The 27,192-nt window shown below is 45.2% G+C and overlaps 1 protein-coding gene, 1 long non-coding RNA gene and 1 other non-coding gene across 9 annotated transcripts in view; 2 read left to right on the plus strand and 1 right to left on the minus strand.

Annotated features, from left to right (window-relative positions):
• Positions 1-27,192, plus strand: part of Shld1 (shieldin complex subunit 1) — a 64,125-nt gene that overhangs the window by 17,781 nt on the left and 19,152 nt on the right. The window lies entirely within an intron of this gene.
• On the minus strand, positions 1,308-25,556 carry Gm52525. Its single transcript, XR_003953907.1, has 3 exons — positions 25,441-25,556; positions 24,767-24,866; positions 1,308-4,009 (listed from the first exon to the last, which is right to left on the minus strand). It is a non-coding gene; the product is annotated as a predicted gene, 52525 (long non-coding RNA).
• Positions 12,393-12,497, plus strand: Gm22245. Its single transcript, XR_003954153.1, has one exon. It is a non-coding gene; the product is annotated as a U6 spliceosomal RNA (small nuclear RNA).

Raw genomic sequence — 27,192 nt, forward strand, 5'->3', positions numbered from 1 at the left:
TCTAACATGAATGTCATTTAATGTATGAATGCAATGTCTGGAAAAACCAGAGAGGGTGTTGTATACCCTGAGACTCGTTTGTGAGTCTCTATGGCTGTTGGGGATTGAATTTGGATCCTTGAAAGAGGAGCCAGTGCTTTTAACCTTTGAGCCACTTCTCCAGTCCCAACAGTGGAATTATGATAGAATAATAACAGTGTAGGCCCAGGGGTTTTCATGTTCTTCTGGTTTTGAAGACAAGATCTCACTTCTGTAGCACCGGCGAGGCTATAACTCACTTTGTAGCAGAAACTGGCCTTGAATTTGCTGTAATCCTCCTGCCTATGCCTGCTGAGTGCTAGCATGAGCCACCATGCTGGCTCCCAGGTACTCTCATCTGCTTCTGACAGCATTCCTGCATCACTGCAGAGTGACTACGGGAAAGTTGACTTCAGCCATCTTGCCTGATTATAGTGTGCGGATCAGCCAAGACACCAATATTTCCTATTTATGTACAAGTCTTTGTTTTTGTGTGTCCAGTGGGTATGAACTGGGAAATGTAGGGTCAGGGAAAGCAGAGGGTGGTGGTCGTGATAGCTGTCAGCCTTTCTCTACCCTCTCTAGTAAGATGGCACGGTGTCTTTAAAGACTCGAGTTTTGTACTTTATAGTAAATGGTCTTCAAGCCTTTCTATTTTTCTTCCTTGAATTGTTTCATTCATGGTTACATTAGCCAGAAGATTTCTTGGCTGCTGGCCTGGTGCCAGGATGGCACTCACCACGTTGAGTTGGAGCTCTGCAGGGCTGAGCCTCTTCCTGGCCTTTGCTTTGTGTGCCCTCCTGTGTTGGGCTGTGGACAACTCTTGGCCATGGTCGTTATATTGAATTATGATTTTAAGTTGGCAAAGTGATGTCACTTTTTTTTTGTGTGTGTGTTTAGTTAAATTTGGTTCAGGGCAGCCAAACCTACGTAGTGAGACACAATCTTGAAAAATAACAACTTTAAAATTAAATTTGGAAGTGTAATACACATTCCTGACTTCTGAAAATACTCTACATTCCAGTTCTTCTATGCTGTTTCTGTAGGATGTTCCTGATTGTCCCAAGTTGAGGTTCCAGGGATAATTTTAACAGTGTTGGTTGGAAGGATGCCCCTTCACGTTCCCTTAGGGGATGTAGCTCAGGCCTCAGGCCACGTGCTTCCACGGTTGCTGGGGAGCAACTCAGCAGCACAGTCCTTGCCTGGCATGTGTGTGGGTCCCGGGCTTTGATTCCCAGCACCACAAAAACAACAGACAGAAAGGAGAGGAAGAGGAAGAGGAGGGGGAGAAGGAGGAACTTGTACTTGGAAGGAGAGAGAGAGACACACACACACAGAGAGAGAGAGAGAGAGAGCAAGCAAGCTCTTTATGCTTCCTTAAAAGGTAGAAATGCATTCAGACAATAAGCTGTATAAGAACATATCTAAAGTCTTTCTATTATAGAATGACTTCTGCTAGGTTTAGGAGAGAGGCCTTTACTTTGGTGTAGGCATGATAGTTATAGCATTTGTGATAAAGTTAGTCTGGTTTTGTTTGGTGTGTGTGTGTGTGTGTGTGTGTGTGTGTGTGTGTGTGTGTATGTGTGTGTGTATGTGGTGTGTTTGCTTGGAATCCAATCCAAGGTCTTACGCATGCTAGGCAGGCACGGTGCCACTGAGCTCTATTGCCAGCCCAAGTTAGTTTATTTTGTTTGCTTTTAAAATACATTTGTTGGTTTGCTTGTTTAATGTGTGGGGTGAGATGTGCACACTGAGGTCAGATGCAAATCATAGGAGTCATTTCTCTCTCTCCAACATGTGGGTCCAGGGATCAAAAAGGTTATCAGACTTTATTTATCTACTGGGCTATCTCAACAGCCCTGTTTGTGTTTAGATGGAATCTCACTAGATAGTTCAAGCTGGCCTTAAATTCACTGCAATCTCCCTGCTTCAGGCCTGCCCCCAAGTACTGGGATTACAGGTGGGAGCCACTACGCCTGGCAGCTTTGTGTGTGCATGTGTTTTAGGTTTGGTTTATTTTGTTATGTGTGTGTGTGTGTGTGTGTGTGTGTATACAAAAATTCATATATGTATTTATGATTTTTTTCTACATGAATGTATATACACTATGTGCGTGCCTAGTGCCCTCAGAGGACAGAGAAGGGTATTGGATTCCCTATAACTAGAGTTAGAGATGGTTGTGAGCCACTCTTTGAGTCCTGGAAACCAAACTCAGGCAAGAGCAGCCAATGCTCTTAACCACTGAGCCAGCTCTAGTCCCACAGAAGTTTTTAATAATAATGTTTTACTTCTTTCTTTAAAAAAAATAGAAATAAAAGTAAATATTACAGCAAAATATAAAATCAAACATAAGGCCAGATATGGTGGCAATGCATATAATCCCAGCCCCCGTAGCCACAGGGAACTGCACAAGTTCAAAGCCAGCTAGTCTGCATGTACATAGCAAGTTCTGTGTGAAATGTATGAAATCATTCGGATTTACCCAAAGCATCTCCTATAAAGCGTCTCTGTGAGCAACTTTGTAAGTCCTTTCAGCTGCATCCCTGCACCTGTGAGTGTATTCATCCAAACAAATACATCCAGGTACCCAAGTGTTTAGATGCACGGACGGCAAGCACATCAGGTTTTAAAAGCACATGGGGGTAGCCCTGAGGTGTGCTTGGTGGGAGGGGGCTCAGCTAGCATGTGTGAAGTTCTGGGTGTGAGTACTGCCAGGAAGAGAGGGTTCCACCGCATGCTTCTCATTTACCAAGGCAGGGCATCTTGTCACACTAGTGCATGCAGAGGGCTCCTGTTTCCATGGCTGCGCAGCATTGCAGTGTGTGTTTGACCATGATTTATCTGATGTGATGAGTAATACGGGATGGATGGATGTTTGGTTGTCCAGTTTTTCACTGTCACTGACCGTCTTGGATCTCCTCATACATGCATCTCAGTCAATACGTTCGGTGAATAAATGTTTCCATTGATAGAGTCAAACCTGAAAGCTCTGTTGCCAGATGTCAGGTATCACCAGTTGTCTCAGTCACGGTTTCTATTCCTGCACAATCATCATGACCAAGAAGCAAGTTGGGGAGGAAAGGGTTTATTTGGCTTACACTTCCATACTGCTGTTCATCACCAAGGAAGTCAGGACTGGAACTCAGGCAGGTCAGAAAGCAGGAGCTGATGCAGAGCCATGGAGGGATATTCCTTACTGGCTTGCCTCCCCTGGCTTGCTCAGCCTGCTCTCTTATAGAACCAAAACTACCAGCCCAGAGATGGTCCCACCCACAAGGGGCCTTTCCCCCTTGATCACTAATTGAGAAAATGCCTTACAGCTGGATCTCATGGAGGCATTTCCTCAACTGAAGCTCCTTTCTCTGTGATAACTCCAGCTGTGACAAGTTGACACAAAACTAGCCAGTATACCAGTTTAGCAGATTTTATCCAAAAATATCTTCTGAAAAATGTGCTATAAACATAGTTTTGTTTATTTGGTTGATTGGTTTTTGTAAAAGCACTTGAAAAGCTGAAACAGGAGGATTGCCCTGAGTTCTAAGTCTGCCTAGACTATAGAATGAGTTATCTCAAAAAAAGGGAGGGGTAGCACTAGGGAGATGGCCCACTCAGTAAAGTGCCTGCAGGGTGAGAGAGCCTGAGTTCTGATCCCCAGTACCCAGATGAAAGCTGCAGTTGAACGGTTGTCATCCCGGTGCTGAGGTGGGTGGGGCTCATAGGTGGATCCTGGGAGCTCATTAGCCAGCCAGCTTAGCAGAATTGTTGAGCTCCACATTTGATTAGAGCCGTTGTCACAAATCATAGGTATGGGGCAGGAGAGATGGTTTAGCATTTAAGAACGCTTGCTGCTCTTGCAGAGGACTGGAGTCAGTTCCCAGGTGCCCCATGCTGGTCAGTCAGAACCTGGAACTCCAGCTCCAAATAGGCTGCCCATTCTGGCCCCCTGGGCACCTGTTCACACAGCCCAGTGCTCCTAGACATACACACACACCTAAAAATAATAAAGATAAAGTAGGCTGGGGAACAATGGCTTTTACATGGATGCAAATGTGTACCCACATGCACATTCATGTACACACACACGAACACATACATATCCCACATGTGTGTGTATTTAGAATTCAGTTTTGTTAGGAGCTAATCTTGGTGGGAATTTTGTTTTAGAACATCAAATTAACACCCCACACAGGAACTTCAGGGTGGCTTTTTGTTTTGTTTTTTTGAGTTGCTGTGGCACACTCGGTGGCGCTGGCAGAGGTGGAGGTGCAAGAGGAACGTCTCCTAGGAGGAGGCGAGAAGTGCTGGGCCAACTTCTCTTTCCAAAATTGTATCTGTAAGTGATTTATAAGTGATGGCAGCTTTTGAAAGTTACTGAATCGTGTGGCTAAATAGAAAGGATCTGGTTGTACATGTTTGTACGAAAGTAGGAAACCCACGCAGGTCCGTGAAATGAACATGAGCCAAGGTTTAGAGCAGCAGTTCTCAACCTGTGGTTCTCCAGCCCTTCGGGGGCCACAGATCAGATGCCCTGCAGATCAGATGTCTACATTACAGTTCACAGCAGTAGCAAAATTACAGTTAGGGAGTAGCAACTAAACAGTGTTATGTTGGGGGTCGCCGAGACATGAGGAACTGTATTAATGGTCACAGCACTAGGAAACCTGAGACCCACAATTTAGAGTCATTCCTGAGAGCATCCTGTCTATATGGTGTCATTAAGGAAAGTCTTAGAACTGAACTTACCCTGAGCTCACAGCTAAGTTCCCTATTTTCCTTTATATCCCAGCTTTACGGTGAGATAGCCAAGTAGCAGCATCAGGTAAGGTCGCGGCGGCCTCCAATACCATAGTCCAACTTGCCCCTGACTGCACTGCTGTTCTACCACAGGGACTGGCCCGGTGAGTGCACTGACCCTCAGCAGCTGAGAGGGGTGGTTTCCTCTGTGACCCTACATTTTACCACAGCCTTGTGGGCTGTGAAGGTAACTCAGCTAGGGGCAGTCTCACCTCCCAGCAGGCACAGCGGGACACAGTACTTAAGACTGTTAGAACCTGGAGGGTCCTACTGGCCTCTGGTGGGTAGAGGTTCTTCAGTGTTCAGGGTGGCTTTCCCGCCAAAGAGTCGCTGCCCTTCACAGAGGCCTCACTGTCACTCTGGCTTTGTTTTTGTTTTTTTTTTGTTGTTGTTGTTTGTGGGTTTTTGTTTGCTAGTTGACTATTTTTGTCTGTACTGTGCTTTTGTGAAAAGTTCAGTAAGGGGCTGCCCTAGATGCAGTGTGACTAAGGGAACCTGAGACCCACAATGCTGTGGTGGAGGAAAGGACACTGGGCTGGATGGCAGTTAGCAGATAGGTGCTGTAAGTAGCTGCAGGACCTCTGGGGAGCTATGGGATTATTTTTCATTATTTTGCATGTGCATCTGAATGGGGGCATTTGCAAGTCTGTGCTGAGTGTTAAGTCAGAAACTACTGCATCATGGCCACTGCAGAGGTGTTCTGGGAGTCAGGAGAGGTTGGCAGTGGCCACATACAGATGTTCTGTTCAGCTTGTGCCTTAGAGCACCAGACACATATCCTTTACCTGTCTATCGTCAAATACTGGGCTAGCTCTGCAGCTGTCCTGGCACTTAAGACCATCTTATACGTTGAATCTGGACATCCAACCCCAAGCAGGTCCAACTTAATGAAAGATTGCTCCAGCCACCATTGCCGCTTCAGCAGGAGTCAGTCAGCATCGGTTCATTTGCACACATTGTAACCTGGATAAACACTGAGCTCTGATGCATGCACAAAGCAGGAAGGGCGCTGTAAAGGGCCTATTCTCCTCTAATTAAAGACCTAGAGATCAGAACTTAGAGAAGTGCCCCAGCCCGTGGTCTCTGTGACAGTTTAGGGACAGAGGTCTTCATAGTTCCCCTTACTCTCAGAGTATGTTCCTCCTGTGATCTCAGCAGGTCACAGGACAAGGGAGTGGAGGCCTGACCTAACCACATAGAAATCATGTGCTCTCTGTCCTAGTTACTGTCTCTGTTGCTGTGATAAACACCAGGACTGAAAACAGCCTGGAGAGGAAAGGGGTTGTTTCATCTCCTGGGTTTGTTACAACTTCCAAGTCACACTGCACCTCTGAGGGAGTCAGGGCAGGCACTAAAGGCAAGAGCAGAATCAGAGGCCATGGAGGAGTGCTGCTCACGGGCTTGCTCCTCATGGCTTGCTCAGCCTGCTTGCTCTCTTATGCTTTCCAGGGCCAAGAGGTAAGTAATGTAATGGTGGAGACCATCCCACATTAGTCATTAACAAGAACTACCACATAATCATAAATCAAGAAACTGTCTCACCTGCTTGCCCATAGGTCTATCTGAGGGAGGTGTTTTCTCATGAAATTTACCTCTTCCTGGATGACCCTGGCATGTGTCCAGCTGACACAAACTGACTAGAACACTCTTTTTAAAGGCTTCTTGTCACAAACTGAAGTGTCAAAAACTGGACAAAAGCCATTGTAAGTTCCTCCTGCAAACAATCTTCTCTGACATTGAGGGTACTGATGCTGAGTTGTTATCTCTGACACTGAGGGTACTGATGCTGAGCTGATGTCTCTGACACTGAGGGTACTGATACTGAGCTGATATCTCTGACACTGAGGGTACTGATGCTGAGTTGTTATCTCTGACACTGAGGGTACTGATGCTGAGCTGATGTCTCTGACACTGAGGGTACTGATGCTGAGCTGATATCTCTGACACTGAGGGTACTGATGCTGAGCTGATATCTCTGACACTGAGGGTACTGATGCTGAGCTGATATCTCTGACACTGAGGGTACTGATGCTGAGCTGATGTCTCTGACACTGAGGGTACTGATGCTGAGCTGGTATCTCTGAGACTGAGGGTACTGATGCTGAGCTGATGTCTCTGACACTGAGGGTACTGATGCTGAGCTGGTATCTCTGAGACTGAGGGTACTGATGCTGAGTTGTTATCTCTGACATTGAGGGTACTGGTGCTGAGCTGATATCTCTGACACTGAGGGTACTGATGCTGAGCTGATGTCTCTAACACTGAGGGTACTGGTGCTGAGCTGGTATCTCTGACACTGAGGGTACTGATGCTGAGCTGATATCTCACTAACAATAGAATAACTGATAAATGGATTATGTCTGGGAGCTTGAATTAAATTCTCTTGCCTCCCTTTGCCTGTGCCCCATGGTAGATGATTCTCACCCATACTTTTCTCCTCTGTAGAATGATACTGATGCTTACATAGTTGCTATGAGGATTAAGTGAGACAATGCACAGCTAACTTTGTTTTTTTTTTTTAATTTAAAGATCTATATAGAGTGCTGTAATATTTTTATTTTCTAAGAAAACATCACTCTCCTCACAAACCTCTCACTATTTCTGGAAGAATTTATATTTGCATATCTAAAATTAAAAAATCCCAAAATAAAAATCAGCCTTCTGTAGTCCCCGCTCTTCTCTCTCGCTGCTGGCTGGCGAGCACCTGTCTACAGGCCAGCGCCTGGAGGGCTTCCGAGGGAGCCAGCACATTGAGCTGCTGGAGGGGTGCTGAGGGAGCGGATTGTATTGAGCTGCTTCTTGTGCTGGTTGCTTATTAGCAAAGGCGGAGGATGTAAAAAAGTATTGATAACTGTTGCTCAGGGTCAATGCATACAGTCGAGTCTAGAAGTCTTTGAACAGTCAGTGTTGAGTGGACTCTGGAAGACAGCCAAGGCTGTCCCTCCCTCCCACCCCCAAGGGCTTTCTATAAAGTTTTATGGGTCATTTTGTTAGATCTGAAATACTCAGTAACATGGTCTCCCTGCTTTATAAAACTGGCTACTGGGCTAGTGAGCTTTGGCTTTGTGTGTGAATTACTATCACCGGACAGTATTTCTTGCTAATGTACTGAGTTCTTTTCATATTATATTGGAGCTTGTACCTGACCCCTGATGACTGGGTTTCTTTTTTTTTTTTCTTAAGATTTATTTATCATATATATATATATATATATATATATATATATATATATATATGAGTACAGTGTAGCTGCCCTCAGACACAGCAGAAGAGGGCATCAGATCCCATAACAGATGGTTGTGAGCCACCATGTGGTTGCTGGGAATTGAACTCAGGACCTCTGGAAGAGCAGTCAGTGCTCTTAACTGCTGAGTCATCTCTCCAGACCATGACTGGGTTTCTCACAGTGTAGTAAATGTTCATCCAGTTGTTAAGAAATGCTATTGTGAAGCCAGGCGTGGTGGCGCATGCCTTTAATCCCAGCACTTGGGAGGCAGAGGCAGGTGGATTTCTGAGTTCGAGGCCAGCCTGGTCTACAGAGTGAGTTCCAGGACAGCCAGGGCTACACAGAGAAACTGTCTCGAAGAAAAAAAAAAGAAAAAAGAAAAGAAAGAAAGGGAAAGAAAAGAAATGCTATTGTGCATCAATGAGGCTTCAGGTTCTGTACACAGCACAGGGGAGATAGTGGATAAAATAAGAATTCAAGCCATCCCGGACAGAAGCTTTTCAGATTCTACATGGAAGAGGGAAATAGATAATTAAACAAAGATGTGTATCAGATGTGTTATGAGGAAAAGAAAAGCAGAATTAGAGATAGGAAGACCAATCCATAAACAGTATTAGAGATGGGGGATCAGTTCATAAACAGCATTAGAGATGGGAGGGGACCAATTCTTTTGCTTATCAAGTGAGTTCTGAGACTAAGATGCCAGTTTTCTGTGTAAAAGGAGAAAGTAAGTGCACGTGGCCACTGATCTCCTGGGACTGGAGTTAGAGATGGTTGTGCTGTGGGTGCTGGAAACTGAACGCTGGTCCTCAGCTGGAACAGCAAGTGCTCATCACCGCTGAGCCACCCTCCAGCCCCGGGAATGTGTATCCCTAGGAGGAACAACAATAGGAACTAACCAGTATCCCCAGAGCTCCCTATCCATCAACCAATGAAAACACATGGTGGGACTCGTGGCTCTAGCTGCATATGTAGCAGAGAATGGCCTAATGGGTCATCAATGGGAGGAGAGGCCCTTGGTCCTGTGAAGGTTCTATGCCCCAGTATAGGGGAATGCCAGGGCCAGGAAGAGAGAGTGGGTGGATTGGGGAGCAGGGGGAGGGGAGGAGGGGATAGGGAGTTTTCAGAGGGGAAACCAGGAAAGGGGATAACATTTGAAATGTAAATTAACAAAATATCTAATGAGAGAGAGAGAGAGAGAGAGAGAGAGAGAGGGAGAGAGAGAGAGAGAGAGAGAGAGAGAGAGAGAGAGAGAGAGAGAGAGAGAGAGAATATGAATGAATAGAGTAAGGGGTCGGGGTGGGGGGGCTTCCAAATAGGGAAATAGATCAATTCTTATACCAGAAGGTAATGCTCCATGCTTAATCCTCACATGGAAATAAATGAGAAGAACATTTCTTCTGAAAAATAAAAGAGAGAGAGAGAAGGTGTCACGTAGCCAAGCCTGACCTCAAAATTGCTCTTGTAGCCTAAGGACAATGTATTGTCTCATGTAATCTTCCTCCTCTTCCAAAGGAGGACCCTCATGACAGTATCTTACAGATCAGGGAACAGAGGGTTCAGAGGCAAAGCTTTCTGTGCGGAGACCCAGACAGAGCGCGACAGAGCAACAGAGCGTCCTCTGAACCAGCCACAGAACACAGCTGTGCGCCTGCGTACTGCGCACCAGTTTCTGCGCTCACCGTTCCTGACTTGATCGGTCATCCATGCGTTCTTTCCTAAAGCTGCACCCCTTCCTGACAGGGACTCTATTATTTTCTTCCAGTTTTAAAGTCTATACACACCAATTTTAAAGCAAACTTATTCTGATTATAGAAGTTGACGATATTGAAGGTGATTCTTTGCAAACCCAGTTTTGCTTAACCAGTGTCTATCTTGGTCATCACTTTGACCTCACGGAGTATGGTAAGCATCCAGTGACCCCTTCTTGACCTCGGGTGCCTCAGGAACTATAGCGCTGTTTAAACCCCTGTGGTTTAAAGTGACAGAAAAGTAGCGAATGTGAGATGAGGGCTTGTGAGGTTTTGTGTAGCTGAATGCTCTCTTTGTAAAGTGTTTGCACAGGTGCTGTGACTTTTAAAAGTCAGAATTTAGGCTGGGCTTGGTGGCATACGCCTTTAATCCCAGTACTCAGGAGGCAGAGGCAGGCGAATCTCTGTATAAATTCAAGGCCAGCTGGGTCTACATAGAGAAACCCTATCTTAAAAAATAATAATAATAATTTTTTAAACTCAAATTTAATAAAAAACACCAGAAAGCCACAAACCATAGATGTTGGGGTGAGTCCATGTAAGCACATGTAAGTATAGATCATGTTAAGTTTTATAGACTTGGCAGCTTTTGCGATGCAAAGTCATTCAACGGGTGTTTTTTGACTGGCCCACTGGACAAACTCAGTGTCTTCATTTAGCTGACCTTAGTGAGCGCTTATGCCAGGCCCTGTGCTGTCTCCTGGGGATGAAGTCTAAGGTAAAGGCAGCCTTTCCCATTTGGGAGATGAATAATAAAACATAATAAAATATTCATAATAGAAGCTGTTTTTACTTGAAAAGAATTTTAAAAGCAAAATAAAAGAAAAAAAACATAAGCAAGTTTATAAAATAAAGCGTGGAGAATTTTATGTGATAGTGGCCTGCTGGTTCTACAAGCTTAGCACAAGCTTACTTCTGTCACCTTTGGTCTGATGGCTTAGCCTGCAGGCTCCACCTTCTCACAGCAGAAGCTCCACTCCAGCCAGCTTTAGCCTGGTCTTCCTTTCATCTCCAGGAGTAATTTGGACAAAGAGCCTAGCGAGGGAGAAGCCAGCCTGGTGTGCTGCTGAGTTGCCGGATGATGTCATGGCTATTTATAGTCTTTTGAAAAACCTTTCACCGTCTGAGTTCCATCCGCTGAGGAAATTGATTGTGGGTCTATCTACCCATTGTACACATACTAATTATGAGGCTTTAAAAGCTGTATGGACATCTGTGATTGACATTGTCATCGAGCCTGTAAGGTACGGTTTGGTGAAGATTTTTGTAGTGAACTCAGCGTGGAGGACTAGGGAGTTTGGCTACCCACGGGGAGTAATAAGAAATTACCCCAAACCAAACTGACGACAGTGACACGTGTTGATCGTCACCCAGTTTTGGAGGAAAGAAACCCAGGAGGGCTTAGCTTAGCTTAGCCAGGTGCTTCTGCCTCAGCGGGGAAGTTGAAGCCTAGGCAGAGGTGGAGAACCTACTTCTGAGAGGCTCAAATCTCTGGTTCTTCTCCAGAAACCCCTTTCTTGGGCATCAGAGTGTTCTCAAAATAAAACAGAGAGGGAGAGGGACAGAGAGAGAATATGAGCATGTGCACCGGGGCATCACTTCTGCCATATTGTGTAAGCCATAGAGACCAACACTGACAGTGCACCAAGGAAGAGAAATTCCCAGGGCAGGGACAGCAACAACAGACATGGGATCATCCGTTGCTATGGGGAAGCTGCAATTCCCATCCTCAGAGTCCCGCAGCCTGCCAAGCCAGAGGCATGCAAGTGGAGGTGCCTGACCCCACTGCTACTGATCTCTGTAGATGTGGCCACTCGTTCTCTCACAAGGCTGCTAAGTTGCTATGACCTGACCAGGTCTCAGGCTGTGGGCCTGGCTGCCCTCTGGGCTTTGGCGCCCCCTCCTGTCCAAATCTGAGGCTGGCTGTTGTTTAGGAGGTCGTGTTATCTGCTTCCTAGTATTCTGATTCCTCCTCAATTTACTGAGAAAAAAGAATCAGCTTTCTGCTCCCCTGCCACCTGGCCCATCTGCCTCCAGCCCTCACAGTGAGTGTTCTCTGCTCTTGTCACATAATCCTCTTCTCTGCCTCCTTGTCACCAACATCGCACCTCAGTTCCCTCCTCAGCCCCTATCGGTTGACTCAGGGGTTGTGATTGTTTTTTGTTTTGCTTTTGAGTCTTAGCTATCCCTGTCTGGCCTTGAATCCTCCTTCTTTTTAATGTTTACTTTTTTATATATGGAGGTTTTCCTGCATGTACCTCTATACCCACAGTGGCCAGAAGAGGCATTGGATTCCCCACGGCTGAGGTTATAAGCCACCCAGTGTGGGTTTTGTGAGCATGGGACCTCTGGGAGAGCAGTCTGTGCTCCTAACTGCTCAGCATCTCCCCAGCCCCGAGTTTTCACATTTGTGTGTTTTCATATTTCTTAACAAAAACCTGCAATCTAATTTTTTGAACTTACCATACATAATGTGTGTGTGTGTTCCAAAGACAGCTTAGGAAAGTCTCGTCTAACCTTTCACTGTGTGGGTTTTGATGCCAGGTCATCAGGCTGGCTGCAGGTTTCCCACCCCACTTAGCTGGCTCACTAGCTAAGTTAGTGTGTGCTTTGGCATCACCTATACTAAAATTGGAGTGACACAGAGAAGATTAGGATGGCCCCTGTGCAAGGATGGCGTGCACAGTGATGGAACAGTCCATACTTTAAATAATATGAAAGTTTTTGCTTCACTTTAATGCTGTATTAATTTTTGTACCTTTTGAAATTTTCTGTTTCAAAAATATCTCAACTGGTAAGAGAATACTCACTCTGTAGTACAGACATTGTCAGCACGGGGCCCTTTGCCAAGCGCAGCATTACCACTGCCTGCCACGACCTCTGTGTGTCTCCATGTCAGGAGCGTGTTTACCGTGGTGCCACTAAACAGTAGAGTTATTTGGGCGGCATTTAAAGAAATTTCCTCTAAAATGCATACATACCTAAATAGCCACAAGCATAATTATTTTATCTTATCCCACTTCAATGTGCACGGGGAGATTTCTAGTCATATGCAAGTAGGAGCACTTCCCCTGGGTTCACAGGAGGGAGACTTGCTTATTTGGGAGAGAAGATGCTGCAGTACCAAATGGTGCCTCTTTCCCGATATGAGAGATTGGAAATGTAGACGATGTGCTGTATGCCAGGTCTCAGAAATAGAATTTGGGTCATCCAGTTTCCATTCGGAGCTGGAGAACCAGGAGGTTCTGGAGCAGTCTATCCAATATGGTACCACCAGTTATATAAGGCCAGCTAACTCTAAAATCCATGGCCCTAAGTCACGGGGACCACATTTCACAGATCTAAGAGTGACCACCATATTAGGTGACTCATGAAGGACATTCCCATCACGGAAAGGCCTGTTTTAAATAAAGGGACCAGGAATGAACTTTTCTAGCAGCCTAACAGCTTTCATAAGACTGTAACTAGTCTATTCTCCATATTCGATGAATATAAAATGTAAGAATAAAAGCACATCCTTTTAAAAGCATTTTTAAGTTCATAACGCAATTGGAAGCACAGAGATTTCCCATCTACATCCTATCTCACACATGCACAGTTCTCTCCACCACAGAGACACGCTGATTGCTGTCAGAAAAGTGCGTAGGTCACAGGTGTGTTCACCAGGTGTGGTACAACCTCTGGACTTGGACACGTGAAGACTTATTTCTATTGACCACTGTGTTATTATGTTGGTTAGCTTTCTCGTTACTGTGAAAAAATATTCATTAAAAAAAAAAACCGTAAATGAGGAAGGGTTTATCGTGGCTCCTGATCTGTGAGGTTTCTGTCATGGTTTCTTGGACCCATGGGCTTGGTTAGATTCTCTGAAAGCAGGTCACCATGGGGAAGGCTGATCCTCCAGAGAATGGGGGTGGGGCAGAGAGAGGAGAGCTGGGGGCGAGGACAACCTTCCAAGGCCAGTGACTCCCCCTAGGAACTGTTTCTCCCAACTAAGTCTCACCCTAAAGTACCCACAACCATCCTGGACTAGCAGTGGAGGACCAGGCCTTTAGACAACGGGGCCTCAGGGGTATTTCACATCAGAACACAGCCAAGTCATACAGAATAGCTTTATGGCCTTGAAAATCATTCCTCTGACAATTCACCCTTCCTGTCTCTCCCTCAACTTCAGCCTCTTGCAACCATTGCTTGTTACTGTTCCCATAGTTTGTCTTTTTTCTAGAATGTACATCCAGAGAAATAGTAGATTAAAAAATTGAATGTGTATATTCATGTATGTGGATGAGTATGTATATACCTCTGTGCAGAAGTATGTGGACATATTAGACAGCCATAGACAAGCTTCTTAGAAACATTGTCCAAGTCCTTTGAGATGGGGTCTCTTGTTGGCCTAGAGCTTACTTATCTAAGCTAAGTTGGCTGGCCAGTGAGCCCCAGAAATCCTCCTGTCTCAATCTTCCTGGCACTGGGATTACAAGTGTGTACTCATGCCCAGCATCTTGGAATGAGTTCAGGGGATTATAATCAAGTCCTCATGACTGCAGGGCAAGCCAGTGCTGACTGAATTGTCTCCCCAGCCCTGTTAGTAGATTCTGAGCTGTCAATTGCAAGCTTTTCTAGATGGCATGTTTTATTGTTCCTTGATAAAAATGCAGTTTGAATGAGAATGGTCCCCATAGACCCGTATGGTTTCCAGTTATTGGAACTGTTGGAAAGGATTAGGAGGTGTGTCCCTGTTGGGGGAGGAGGGGTGGGTTTTGAGCCCATGCCCAGCAGGTCTCTCACTAACTCTGCCTGCAACTTGTGGATCAGATGTGAGCTCTCAGGTAATGCTTCGGGGCCAGGATTGCCCATGTTCCCTGCCATTTTGATCGTGGACTAACCCTTGAAACTGTGTTCCCAAGCTCCCAGTGAAACCCTTGGTTACGGTGCTTTTTCACAGCAATGGAACAGGAACTAAGACAATACATTTTCTAGGAATAGGATTTAAATATTGTACTTCAGTGTGTGTGTGTGTATGTGTGTACGCTTGAATCAATGCCATGTATATGAAAGTATTCACAGAGGCCAGAAGAAGGTGTTAGCTCCCCTGGAGCTAGAGTTATAAGCAGTTGTGAGCTGTTCAATATGGGTGCTTGGAACAGGTCTCTGGCCCTCTGAAGAGCAACAAATGTTCTTAACCACTGTGCCATCCCTCCAGTACGTCCTATCCCAGTTTTGGGGTTTTGTTTGTTTGTTTGTTTTAAAGCAGAGAGTAGATTTTTTTTCCTTGACTGTGTAAACCTCCTAGGCAAGTGGTCAGGTCAGCAAGGGGGCTTTCCTCCAAACTGCCCCTTGGGAACCCAGGTTCCTTTTATCACATGGCTCCTGGGCCTTGTCATTATTCAAGAAATCAAAACAACAAAGACCATGAAGAAGTGGGTAAGATATCTTCAATGGGCCACGGCTTTCAGGAGCACATGTCATCTCTGATCATGTTCCAGAGGAGAAGACGTGGTGAGGGGGCATCCTTGGCTGGAAATACTGTCTAGCTGTTTGTTAAAGGACACATGGTAGAGTGTGTCTAGGGAAACTATCTTAGAACTAGTGCTTGTGGTAGAAAGAGCAAGATATAAATATCTCCTGACTTTTCCACCAGCCATAACTGGTGACCCACCCGGCAAACTGAGCTGCCTAGTACAGTCAGTATGGAACAACAGGCTGAGAAGCAGTCTTCCTGGATGCTCTCCTTGCCGTCAGAAGACAAAGCTCTCTTTTGTTTCATTTCTTTGTTTGTTTGTTTATTCATTTATTTTTTAGGCAGGGTTTCACTCTGTAGCGTGGCTGTCCTGGAACTCACTATGTAGATCAGACTGGCTCAGAACTCACAGAGATCAGCCTGTCTCTGCTGCTCAAAAGCCAGGATTGAAGCATGAGCCGCCACCCTAGCCAAGGTTGCATTTTAAAGGGGAGACTTTCGGGAACGATGTAGCAGCAAAATGTCTAGTTTTCTGTGAGCTGCTAGTGGTGCTGGATTTGGACTCCAGCCCTCAGAGGTGAGGAGGAACCACTCTTAGCTGTTGTGCCTCTCTCCTGACCTGCAAACGCCCAGTTTTCAACCATTGGCATTAAGGTTTGCTTTCTCTGGCTTATTTTGGGATCCTGAAATGTCACTGGCCTTTCTGGACCCTTGCATTGATACTGTTTTTTCAGACCTGCAGTGATTTGATTCTTGTGGATTGTGTAGATGGCACTGTAACCACTGGAGACCCTAGCCTTCCTTGCAAATCACAAGATGGATTGCCTAAATCATTGCCTTGGAAAATTCCACATCGATTCTCTCCTTGTCTTGCACCTAAGGAAGGCATATTCCTTTGAAACAAATGAAAACATATGCACCTGTTTTTCTTGGCTTCTGTTAAAGTGCACGTGTGGGTTATCACTGACTGACAAGTGTAACCTGCCAGCTGCCCTCTTACACAGAAAAGCTGAGTGGTCTTGTAGTCATGGTAACCTGCCTTTGCTAGTGAGTGACCAATGCAGAATGGACCATTCCCCCCAGTCCTGTCTTCTGTGCCTGGGACACAGCACGAGGGCATTTGAGGAGACAGCACCGTTAGGTCAGGCCATCAGTGCAGCCAGCACTGTTATCTCACGCTCTCTCGGAGGCAAAAGCCCCTGACGATGCTTCTAAGAGTTCATCACTAGATTCCTCATTACCGTCTTGGCTGAGCTGGCACACTTGGCAGCCCATGGTGCAAATGAGAAAGATATAGGTCTGACCAGGGAGCATTTTCCCTTCCTGTCTTTCTCCTTAAGGAGAGGATGTGCTTGCTGGGGAAGTTATTTCTGATATTAATAGGCATATTGGCTGGGTTCAAAGACTGCCTGAGTTAAGATGGCACGGTGCCATTTAAAACAAGTAGCGGGATGTGCCCTGGGGCTGTTACATCACATGCAGTCCTCATTTAACAGAGTGCTGTTTCCACGATCTTATCTTTGCAGGAGACCTTAAACAAATTGCTAATTAGCCTTTCAGAAATTTGCATAGAGAGCACTGGCTGTTATTAAGTGGGGACTTTCTGCACCCTTAGGACTTGAAGGGGCACCCAGAGCGAGCCCAGGACTAGAGGAAAGAAGACTACCCATGGCCTGGGGACACCTAGGAGGGTGAGGAAGGAGGCCAGCCGCCCGCTGGCAGCAAGGAGGATTTTCTGTGCTGTTTGTGGCTGTGAACTGGCAACAGGTTACTTTCTCTTGCTGTCTAGGTTATTCTTTCTGATCGGCTTGTTCGCCTGTGGTCCAGCCCTTTATTATTTGTGGCTAGTGACACAATTCAACTCTTCACTGTTGACCTACTACAGGAAGACATACCCAGTGTTATCTACAGCCTCAGCTCTCCTCTCCTATGTTAGATAGCTATTTTTAATGTTTCTCTTTAAAAACATTATCCACTTATTTTTATTTATATGAGTACACTGTAGCTGTCTTCAGGCACACACCAGAAGAGGATATCAGATTCCATTACAGATGGCTGTGAGCCACCATATGGTTGGTGGGAAGTGAACTCAGGGCCTCTGGAAGAGCAGTCACTGCTCTTAACTGCTGAGTCATCTCTCCAACCCCTTTTAATGTTTCTTAATGTTGTGAATTTCCTTAGGAACATAACCATGGTTTTATACCAGAGCTAATCATCCTTTGCTTCGCTGTCTGTCTGGACAGAGGATTTCATGCCGCTGAGGCTGGCCTTGAACTCACTGTGTAGCTAAGGATGAGTTTGAGCCCTCTGTCCTCGTGTCTCCAGCAGTTTACTTGGCTACGGTCGTTAGTTGAACATGGCTGCTACTCAGCTGCCTGTGTACAGTTATTTCTTGTCTCTGAGGTGGGCTTTATATAGGAGAGCAAGACTCTCCCAGGTGACTTCACTTTAACGGTCTGCACAGATAACAAGCAGCCAGATTGTTTTGGGGAAACTTGTGTCTCTTCTACAACTCTGCTGTTCTATGGGCTGCTCACCCACATGACCTCCACACCATGACCTCTGCATCTCCTCACCTTTCATCCCAGTTCCTTTCCCGGAATTCCTTACCTTCCTAGTGGAGAGAAATGCTGGAAATAACCAAGCCACCTTGTGTGCAGTTCTCCCTGCCTCAGTCAGGTACCATGATAGCCGAATGACTTTTTATGACCTCGCTAGGACCTTGCGGGTCCTTCTGGGAACTGCTACCTTAGATCATCCACTTATGGGCAGATAACTACACTTCTCTACATTCTCTTATGGTGCCCAAAAGTTACCTGTGCAGTGGTCTTTCCAAACTTAAAGAAGGTTCATACATAGCAGGTACTCTTCACTAGCTGAGAATGATCACTGTGAACAGTGGAGTCCCGACAATTTTTTTTAATCACTTACTAACTATATTGTATGTCCTATGTAAACAGGCTATTCTTTGTCTCCCTCCCTAACACCCACATTTGATTTCTACATGTCCCCTATCCATCTTTCCAGAAGGCACGGGGCAGAGGCCATTTTCATGTTGCTCATTGTGGAATCTCCAGGTCTTAGAACAGCATATGGAACATAACAACTCATTCATAAGTATTTTCATTGATATTTCTTGTCTTTTAAAAAAGTATTTTCTTGGGCTGGAGAGATGGCTCAGCAGTTAAGAGCACCAACTGCTTTTCCAGAGGCCCTGAGTTCAATCCCCAGCAACCACATGGAGGCTCACAACCATCTGTAATGGAATCTGATGCCCTCTTCTGGTGTGTCTGAAGAGAGAAATGGTGTACTCATATATATAAAATAATAATAATAAATCTTTTTTTAAAGTATTTTCTTTATTTTGTGTGTATATGTTTGTCTCTGTGTGTGTATGTCTGTGTATATATGTGTGTGTGTGTGTGCATGTATGTGTGTTCTGTGACACATGTGTGGAGGTCAAAGGACAACTTTTGGAGTTGGTCCTCTCTTTTCACCTTTCTGTGGGCTCCAGGGATTGAACTCAGGTCACCATGCTTCCTGAGAAGCACCTATACTACGGAGCCACCAGTAAGCGTGTGTCTATTGTAATAGTTTCTTTTTTGAGACAGGGTTTTTCTGGGTAGCTCTGGCTGTCATGATACTCACTCTGTAGATGGGGCTAGCCTTGAACTCAGAGATTCAACTGTCTCTGCCTCCCAAGTGCTGGAACTAAAGGTGTGTGCCACTGTGCCCAGCTTTATCTGTAGTTTCTTAATTTGTGATGCTAAGCAAAGTATACTCTGTTATAATTTGGACTACATCAAGCCTATGTACTAATTTTGAATATATGCAAATACGCTTTACGTCTTACTGAGAATTGACATCATTTTATATTACTTACTATTGTAACAGGTTTTATTATTAATGACGGGCAATTCTTTTTAAAGGTCACAAGTGATGTTTAATAACCTGAAAAAAAATTGCCTTTGGAAACAGGAAACAGCAACATATCCTTGGAACCTCAATTTATTTAAGCCCTGCATGGCCCAATAATCTTTTCATCTGTCATTTCCTCCCCAGGTCTCATATTCTGGGAAAGGCCTCTGGGAAGGAAATTGAACATGCACTTTAAGATAACAGAGCCCTGTGAGGCTCATAAACTGAGCATACTAGGAAAAGATACTGATCAAATAGAAAAGCAGCAGGCAATTAAGTTGAAGGGACTAAGGAGGATTATACAAAGTGAGAATCTGGAAGAATAAAGTGAGCAGATGGTCCTAATGACCTGGAAGATTAGCTCTGCTGCATCTGTGACAACTATGACAACTAATTGCCTCTTGTCTGCCTGGCCACCTAAGCTGGAACGGTGGCGGTCGGAGCAGACACTGGTTAAAGGCACCATCTTGTCCAATTTCTCTCGTTAGCTTACCAGTCAGTGCTTGGGTTTGCGTGGGTCATTTGATTGATTTTGATTTAATTGTGTTTTGTTTTAATTGTGTTTCATTGTGCTGTGTGTAACTCAGCAGCTTGTCTGCTGTAATATGATTTACTTTTAACTACAGAATTATCTCTCCTGCTCTTCTTGATAAATAGCCTCTTCTTCGGGAGGGAAAAACAAGCTGAAGGAATATCTGTGAATATTGTTATTTGTTTTGGCAGCATCTTGCTCTAGCCCAGGCTGACCTGCAACTCAGTAGTCCAAGCTGGTTCTGGACTCCTGGTGGTCTCTGTACGTCAGCTTCCCATGTGCAGGAGCCGCCGTGCCCGGTTTGAAAATATTTATTTACTAATTTATTGTTTAGTGTGTGTGGCTGTGTGTTGCGTGTGGGGCTGAGGTGGGTGTGGGCGTGTGGAGCACAGGGGAACACACACATGACATGCTTGTGGAGGTCAGAGGACAGTTTTTGTGGGGTCACATTTCCTACTTTCACATAGACTCCAGAAAATGAAGCCAGGTCTCTCACTAGGCCTTCCGGGTAACACTTTTAAGGTACACACTGTGGTGCTTTCTTTTTGTTTGTTTGTTTGTTTGTAGATTGATTTATTATTATATCTAAGTTCACTGTAGCTGTCTCCAGATGCACCAGAAGAGGGCATCAGATCTCATTATGGATGGTTGTGAGCCACCATGTGGTTGCTGGGATTTGAACTCCGGACCTTCAGAAGAGCAGTCAATGCTCTTAACCACTGAGCCATCTCCCTAGCCCCCTACTCTGGTGCTTTCAATCCTATGTGATGAAAGGTTGTATTTGCTCAAGTCCTGGCATAAGATGCCATCGTTAAGATGCAGACAGGAGTGCAGACAGACCTTAGTTCACAGAGAACTCCCTCTTGTGTGCAGTATCTCCTCCGAAGCTGAGCTTGTGTTGTTCCCTAGAGCAGAGCACTTCTACTACCAGGTGCATCCCTGAAAGGAACAAGCCTACGCCCACTGATGGTCGGCAGCACCAATGCTGACGCTAACCAGAAACCACCCAAGTGGCCACAACTGGAATGGACGGTCAGCAGTGGTTCTTCACAGTGTAGGTTCTTCACTGAAAATGTACAGGTTGTCACAGTACGTGTGAATGACTGCCACAATCCAATGATAGGTGAAAAAACCCAGAACCCAAAGAGTCCACTCTGTGTGACTTCCTGTTTATAAGTCAAAAAGACCACAGTCTGGAGCGAGCGCTCTGGGTTAAGAGCACCTGCTACTCTTGCAGAGGACCCAAGTTCCTTTCCAAACATTCACATCGAGAGGCTCACAGCCACCTGTGACTCCAGCTCCAGGGACTGCGATGACCTCTTCTGACCTCTACCTCCCCCCTCCTCACGTGGCATACAAATACACACAAGGAAATGAAAATAAAAGTACTGTTGAGAAAGCTGTAGGTGATGGGTATTAGAATGGCTGTAACTGCTAACAAGACCATAAATAGAAGGTGCAGGATGAAGACCTGGGCTTCTGGAGTTCCTTACCTCCGAGCTAATTGTTCTAGATGTGTTCAGTTCATGGGAACCAGTAAATGGTGACTTTGTATATATGTATCTCATAGATTAATGGAAATTTTAAAAAAATCAATGTGAAAATATGACATTTCAGTCATTTAAAGAAGAGCTGTGCTTGACTCCAGGTCTTTTGTGCTATGTCACAAGGTAAAGCCATTTCCAGTGGTGGCTCAGTGGCCATTTAATGTTAACTCAGTGGGGTTACAGTGTCTCCAGATGGAACTTTTTGCCTAAACTAAAAGGGGCCATATGACTCTTTGAGAACCCCAAGAATGAATCCAACTCCATTTCTCATTCTCTACCCAAGGTCAGGCATTGTGGGTGTCTGAACTTCTGACAAGCGATTGACTGTTGACTTTGAAGAACTAGGCAGCGGTTCTTTGCTGCCCTTGCTCAGTCCTTGCCTGGTCAGCACAGTGGTGCTGGCCCAGGTATTAAGGGGAGTGGGTGAGCTAGCCCCAAGGGCAGAGCAAGAAAGAGCTGGCCCTGCCATTCTGCTGTGTGGTGATGTATAATAGTAATTTGAATAATCCCTTTGAAACCTCTTTGTGTGAGTCAATCAGTCTCCCTCTTTCAAAGCTTTCTGGTTTGCATGTTCATTGTAAAAGAGCAAGAAATATACAAAAGCTCAAAGAGGGAAAAAAAAAACACCCATAATCTTTCTACACAGTGGGGGAATTCATGCTCTGTTGTATTGGGTTTTCTTCTTTTTCAATTCCTATTATACCAGTGCTATAGTTTCTTTCTCTCTCTCTCTCTCTCTCTCTCTCTCTCTCTCTCTCTCTCTCTCTCCTTCCTTTCCCCTCCCTCCTCTCCCTCTGTGTGTGTGTGTGTTTCCAAAGTAGTTCAGACTAGCCTTAAACTCACAATCTTCTCACTGTTGCCTCCTGAGTTCTGGAATTACAGACCTGTACATATACCCAACTCTATTTTCTTTCTTTCTTTCTTTCTTTTTTTTTTTAGATTTTATTTATTTACTGTATATAAGTACACTGTAGCTGTCTTCAGACACACCAGAAAAGGCATCAGATCTCATTACAGATGGTTGTGAGCCACCATGTAGTTGCGGGATTTGAACTCAGGATCTCTGGAAGAGTAGCCAGTGCTCTTACCCACTGAGTCATGTCTCCAGCTCCCAACTCTATTTTCTTTTCTTCTTTCTCTTCCTCCTCTTCTTCTATTTGTTTGTTTGAGGTTTTCTTTGTGGGAGGGGTATTGAGACAGGGTTTCTCTATATAGCCCTGACTATCTTAGAACTCACTCTATAGGCCAGGCTGACCTCAAAGTCAGAGATCTGCCTGCCTCTGCCTTCCTGGGATTAAAGGTATGAGCCATCACCACCTGGCCCCAACTGTAGTTTCTTAAAGGCATCTTGAGGAAAGTGGACTCTATATGTCACCAACCCCATTTTCCTTCTTCCATACACAAGAGGTTCGTTAACATTGTAATGCAAGCATTTTGAGTCTTAACATAGTATGATACAGAACTCTAGCTCCTAGCAACTGGGTACATGCTTTTGTTTGTTTGTTTGCTTGTTTGTTTTTTACTTGTTTGTTTGATTTTTGAGGCAGTGTTTCTCTGTGTAGCCCTGGCTGCCCTGGAACTCACTCTGTAGACCAGGTTGACCTCAAATTCAGAGATCCACCTTCCTCTGCTTCCAGAGCACCTGAATGAAAGGGGTGCACCACCACTGCCTGGCTGCTTACATTCTTGAGATTATCTTGGCTAGTATCCATTACATTTTCCAAATTAAAAAAGAAAAAGACAGGATTGGCAAGGTAGTTCAGTGGTCCTTGCTGTCAATCCTGAGGACCAAGGTTCGGACTCAGGAGCCCATGCAGAGGAAGGAGAGAACTGACTCCCACAGCTGTACTACGCATCCACATGAGGGTCATGAAATATGCACACTTCATAGATAGATAGATAGATAGATAGATAGATAGATAGATAGATGATAGATAGATAGATGATAGATAGATAGATGATAGATAGATAGATAGATAGATAGATAGATAGATAGATAGATGATAGATAGATAGATAGATGATAGATAGATAGATAGATAGATAGATGATAGATAGATAGATAGATGATAGATAGATAGATGATAGATAGATAGATAGATAGATAGATAGATGATAGATAGATAGATAGATAGATAGATAGATAGATAGATGGATAGATAGATGATAGATAGATAGATAGATGATAGATAGATAGATAGATAGATAGATGATAGATAGATAGATAGATAGATGGATAGATAGATGGATAGATAGATAGATAGATAGATAGATAGATAGATAGATGGATAGATAGATGAAAAACAGGAGGACTAATTCTTCAGAACAGGGTGTGCTGCTGCTGCTGCTGTTTCCATTCCTAAGTCTCGTCTCCTGTCTTCCTGGAAGCAGCCATGGAGTCAGTAGCTTCATCAGACCTGTACCTTGTCCATGCAGGGAAACCACTGGGCTATAGCCCTCATCCCATATCGGTGTCTTGTTTGTTAATAGGAGTTTCATTGTGACATTTTCATACATGTATGTCATCATAACTTTCTTGTCTGTCCCTTCCCCCGTCTGTCCTCCTTTCTTCTTGTTGGACTACTTCCTCTCCCAAGTGCCACCTTCTGCTATCACGATTTACACCCTTTCTTCTTCCTTACCTTAGTGGAAGCATGTATACTATATACTCCTCTTTGTGTGTGTGTGTGTGTGTGTGTGTGTGTGTGTGCGCGCGCGCATGTGTGTATACACATCTCAACAACTTTCACCTTTTAAAACCTCATCCTTTCTGGTTTCTTGACCTTGGATCTAAAGATTTGCCTTTTCGGATTCTCCCTGGATTTCTGGGTAGTTGTGGTGACTGTCATGTTTTTTGGAATCATGGTAGCTGCTGCCATAGTGTGACTAGTGTGGCCTCGCCCTGCTGTCATGGAGTTCCCAACCTGTGTGCTCTCAGGCACACACAACCTACTGTATTTGAACTCTTGTTTTTGCCTCCTAGAAATGAGCTCTTAAACCAATTCTAATTCGGGCCCTTGGGGCTCTTTCCTTGACTCCCTCAGATCTTTCTTTCCAGACCCTTCTCTCTGACTCCTCCTGAAGTGTGTGAGCAGCCCTAAGGAGCCCATAGCACTGATGGGCTATCTCTCTTGAACCTGAAGGGGTGCATTGTGTAGTCTGCTCTGTTCTGGTTTAGGGCAGTGGGATATTGTCACTGTCTCTGCTTAAATGCTTAGCTGTTAGTCACTGTGCATTATGAACAGAGTCATCTAAACGCCAGGTGGTATGATGCTGTGTGCTTTGGTCTGCATGAGGGAGCAAGGAGTTTCTCAGAAAATGCAGAGGGGAAGTAGCATGCACTGTCACATTTATCATTTCCACTGTGTAGAGCCCTTAGCCACTGCCCGGGTCACTGTGCCTATCCTCCCCCAGTCTTCTCTTCTTGGAACCCCACCTGAGATATTCCTAGGCACCAAGGAGACAGAACCACAGGGAATATTTGTATGCCATCCCTCTAGCTCTGTAAGCATCATAGTACCTGCTCGAGGGTGTATTTGCGGTCCTGAGGTTGCTACCGCACTCTGGTTAGGAAGGCAGTAGATGTTCAGTTTCTCTGAGGCCTCTCCAGGAGCAGTTTCCTGCAGGAAGGAGGTATATAGGGGTCTTTTAGAGTTCTGCCTCTGAGTTTTTCTCTTCAGGTATGTTTTAAAGGCTGTGTGTGTGTGTGTGTGTGTGTGTGTTGGCTAATGTACATGAGTGTGTAGGTGTACACAGATGTGGAGGCCAGAGGAGGCTTTTAAAACCCCCACCATTGCCCACCATATTGCTGCCTTGAGACAGGCTTTCTCAGTGAACCTGAGGTTTGCAGACTTGCCAACTCTGCCTACCAGCACTCAGGTCACATGGTTGAAAGCCATGTCCAGCAGAAAGGTCAGGAGTTCAAGGCTAGGTTCGACTACATAGTATGTTCACGGCTAACCTGGACTACATGAAACCGTGCCTCAACATATCCAAAAACTAAAAAGCAAAGTCCCTAGAGTTCATAGGTAGCTTTCTCTTCCTCACTCCAGCCCATCCTCCTCTAACCCTGTGGGAAGAAGTCTGCTCCAAACCAGTTGAATGTGCTCCACAGCATGCCTTAGTCTGTTTGGATGGTTATAACAAAATACCATAGACTAAATAGCTTGTAAATAAAAGAAGTCTGTCGCTTACAGTTCTGGAGGCTGGCAAGTCCAAGGTCAGGGCCAGCAGATTTGGTGTGTGATGAGGGCATGGTACCTGGCTCATAGATGGTACCTACTACTCCTTACGTAGTGGAAAGGGCTGCCTAAGCTGTCCTTTATAAAGTCACTAATATGTCACTCATAAAAACTCCTCCCCTCTGACTTAATCACTTCCCAGAGGCCACACGTGTAGCACCATCACCTTGGGATAGGATTTCAACATATGAACCTGAGGAGACACACCTCTGCAGACCCAAGCATCCTGCTTTTCATTGTCAAACTTAGACACCCAAATCCCCCTTCTTGTGCATGCAAGAGGACTCAGGTTGTGTTCCTTTTGTGAAAGGAGGCAGGACCTGAAGCCAAAGCACTAACTAGGGATGTGTTGGAACCAGACGCTTGCTTCTTCCCCCTGCTATCAGCCTTCCAGGTCCTCACTGCTGCTTGTGCGATGGTTATTTGGGGTTACCGTTTAGCATTAAAAACCAGGGCCCTCACCCATTCTTCCTCACTCCCTAAAATACTCCCTAAAAGCAGGACAGGCTCCCTGCTTCCAGGAAATGCCAGCCGGAGAGATGCAAACAAAGTAACTCGATGGAAGACAAATTTGCGCACTGACTGCAGGGGCTTGCTGGGGACCCACTAGCTCCGCTGCGTAGAGGATGACGACCCAGAGGCTGCGCGCAGGTATTGTGTTCCCAAGTAGCACCAGAGGCCTCAGGTAGAAGAAAGAAGGAAAGGCTGAGTAGGGAATATGGCTGGCAGTGGGACTTTCAGTAGCGTGGCCGGTGGGGGAGGGACACAAATGTCTCTTAGAGCCAATTCCGAGTCACTTGAAATGACTTTCAGGGAGGATGCTCTGGATCCCCTCTGGTCTTATCTAAATGAAGTAGTTCCCACACCATAGCTTGTAAGCCACAAGACTCGGTTTTCTTCTCTTCTGTGGGCTTTTAGGACAAGCAGAGGCCCAGCCCCACAGTGCGGTTCTGCATTTATCCATTTATCCCGTATGCCAAAGAGAAGGTGCGGGTTAAATGAGCTACCACCTTCCAGACCCGATGGGGCCTGAGCTGAAAACTTGACTCATTCTCACACACACCCCCACCCCCCATCCAACAATGAGCTGATTTCTGGGGGAGGGGAGTGTTTGGTTTTGGTTTTGAGAGAGTCTTACTATGTAGCTTTGGCTAGTGTAGAGCTTGTTGGATGGACCAGGCTGGCCTCAAACTCACAGAGCTGAGCCTGCCTCTTCCTTGGAAGCTTTGTTTGTTTGTTTTTCTCTCAGCAATGTGAATTGCTTCCTTGGTGTGTAGCTGAGGCTGCCTATGGAGATTTACAACTTATTCAGGAGTTTCTAGTGTGTTTATAAAGCATCGTTTTCTTCAGGCTCTTCATGAGGTTGAATGAACACTGTAGAAAATGTTACTCTGTCTGATTAACCAGAAGGAAATGGGAGGCGATTTTTCTATGTGTGATGTAAAATGTTGTAAAAAATAATTTGGATGCATTTGATAAAATGTTTCTAAAGATTTGAATGTTTGACCCTGTAAATGTCTCTGACAATGTCTGTAAAAACTTCTTCCATGATCTAGATGTGCCTTCCCTCCCTCCTGCTCAAACTTGTCCCCAGGACTCAGGTTACAAGGAGGTTGCTTTCCGTCCTCACTCACTAGTTCCCACTGTCCCTCTGTCTGTAACCTGTTCTTTGCTGTCCCTCTGTCTGTAACCTGTTCTTTGCTGT

This window comes from Mus musculus, chromosome 2 (assembly GCF_000001635.26).
Source record: "Mus musculus strain C57BL/6J chromosome 2, GRCm38.p6 C57BL/6J".
Taxonomy (NCBI): domain Eukaryota; kingdom Metazoa; phylum Chordata; class Mammalia; order Rodentia; family Muridae; genus Mus; species Mus musculus.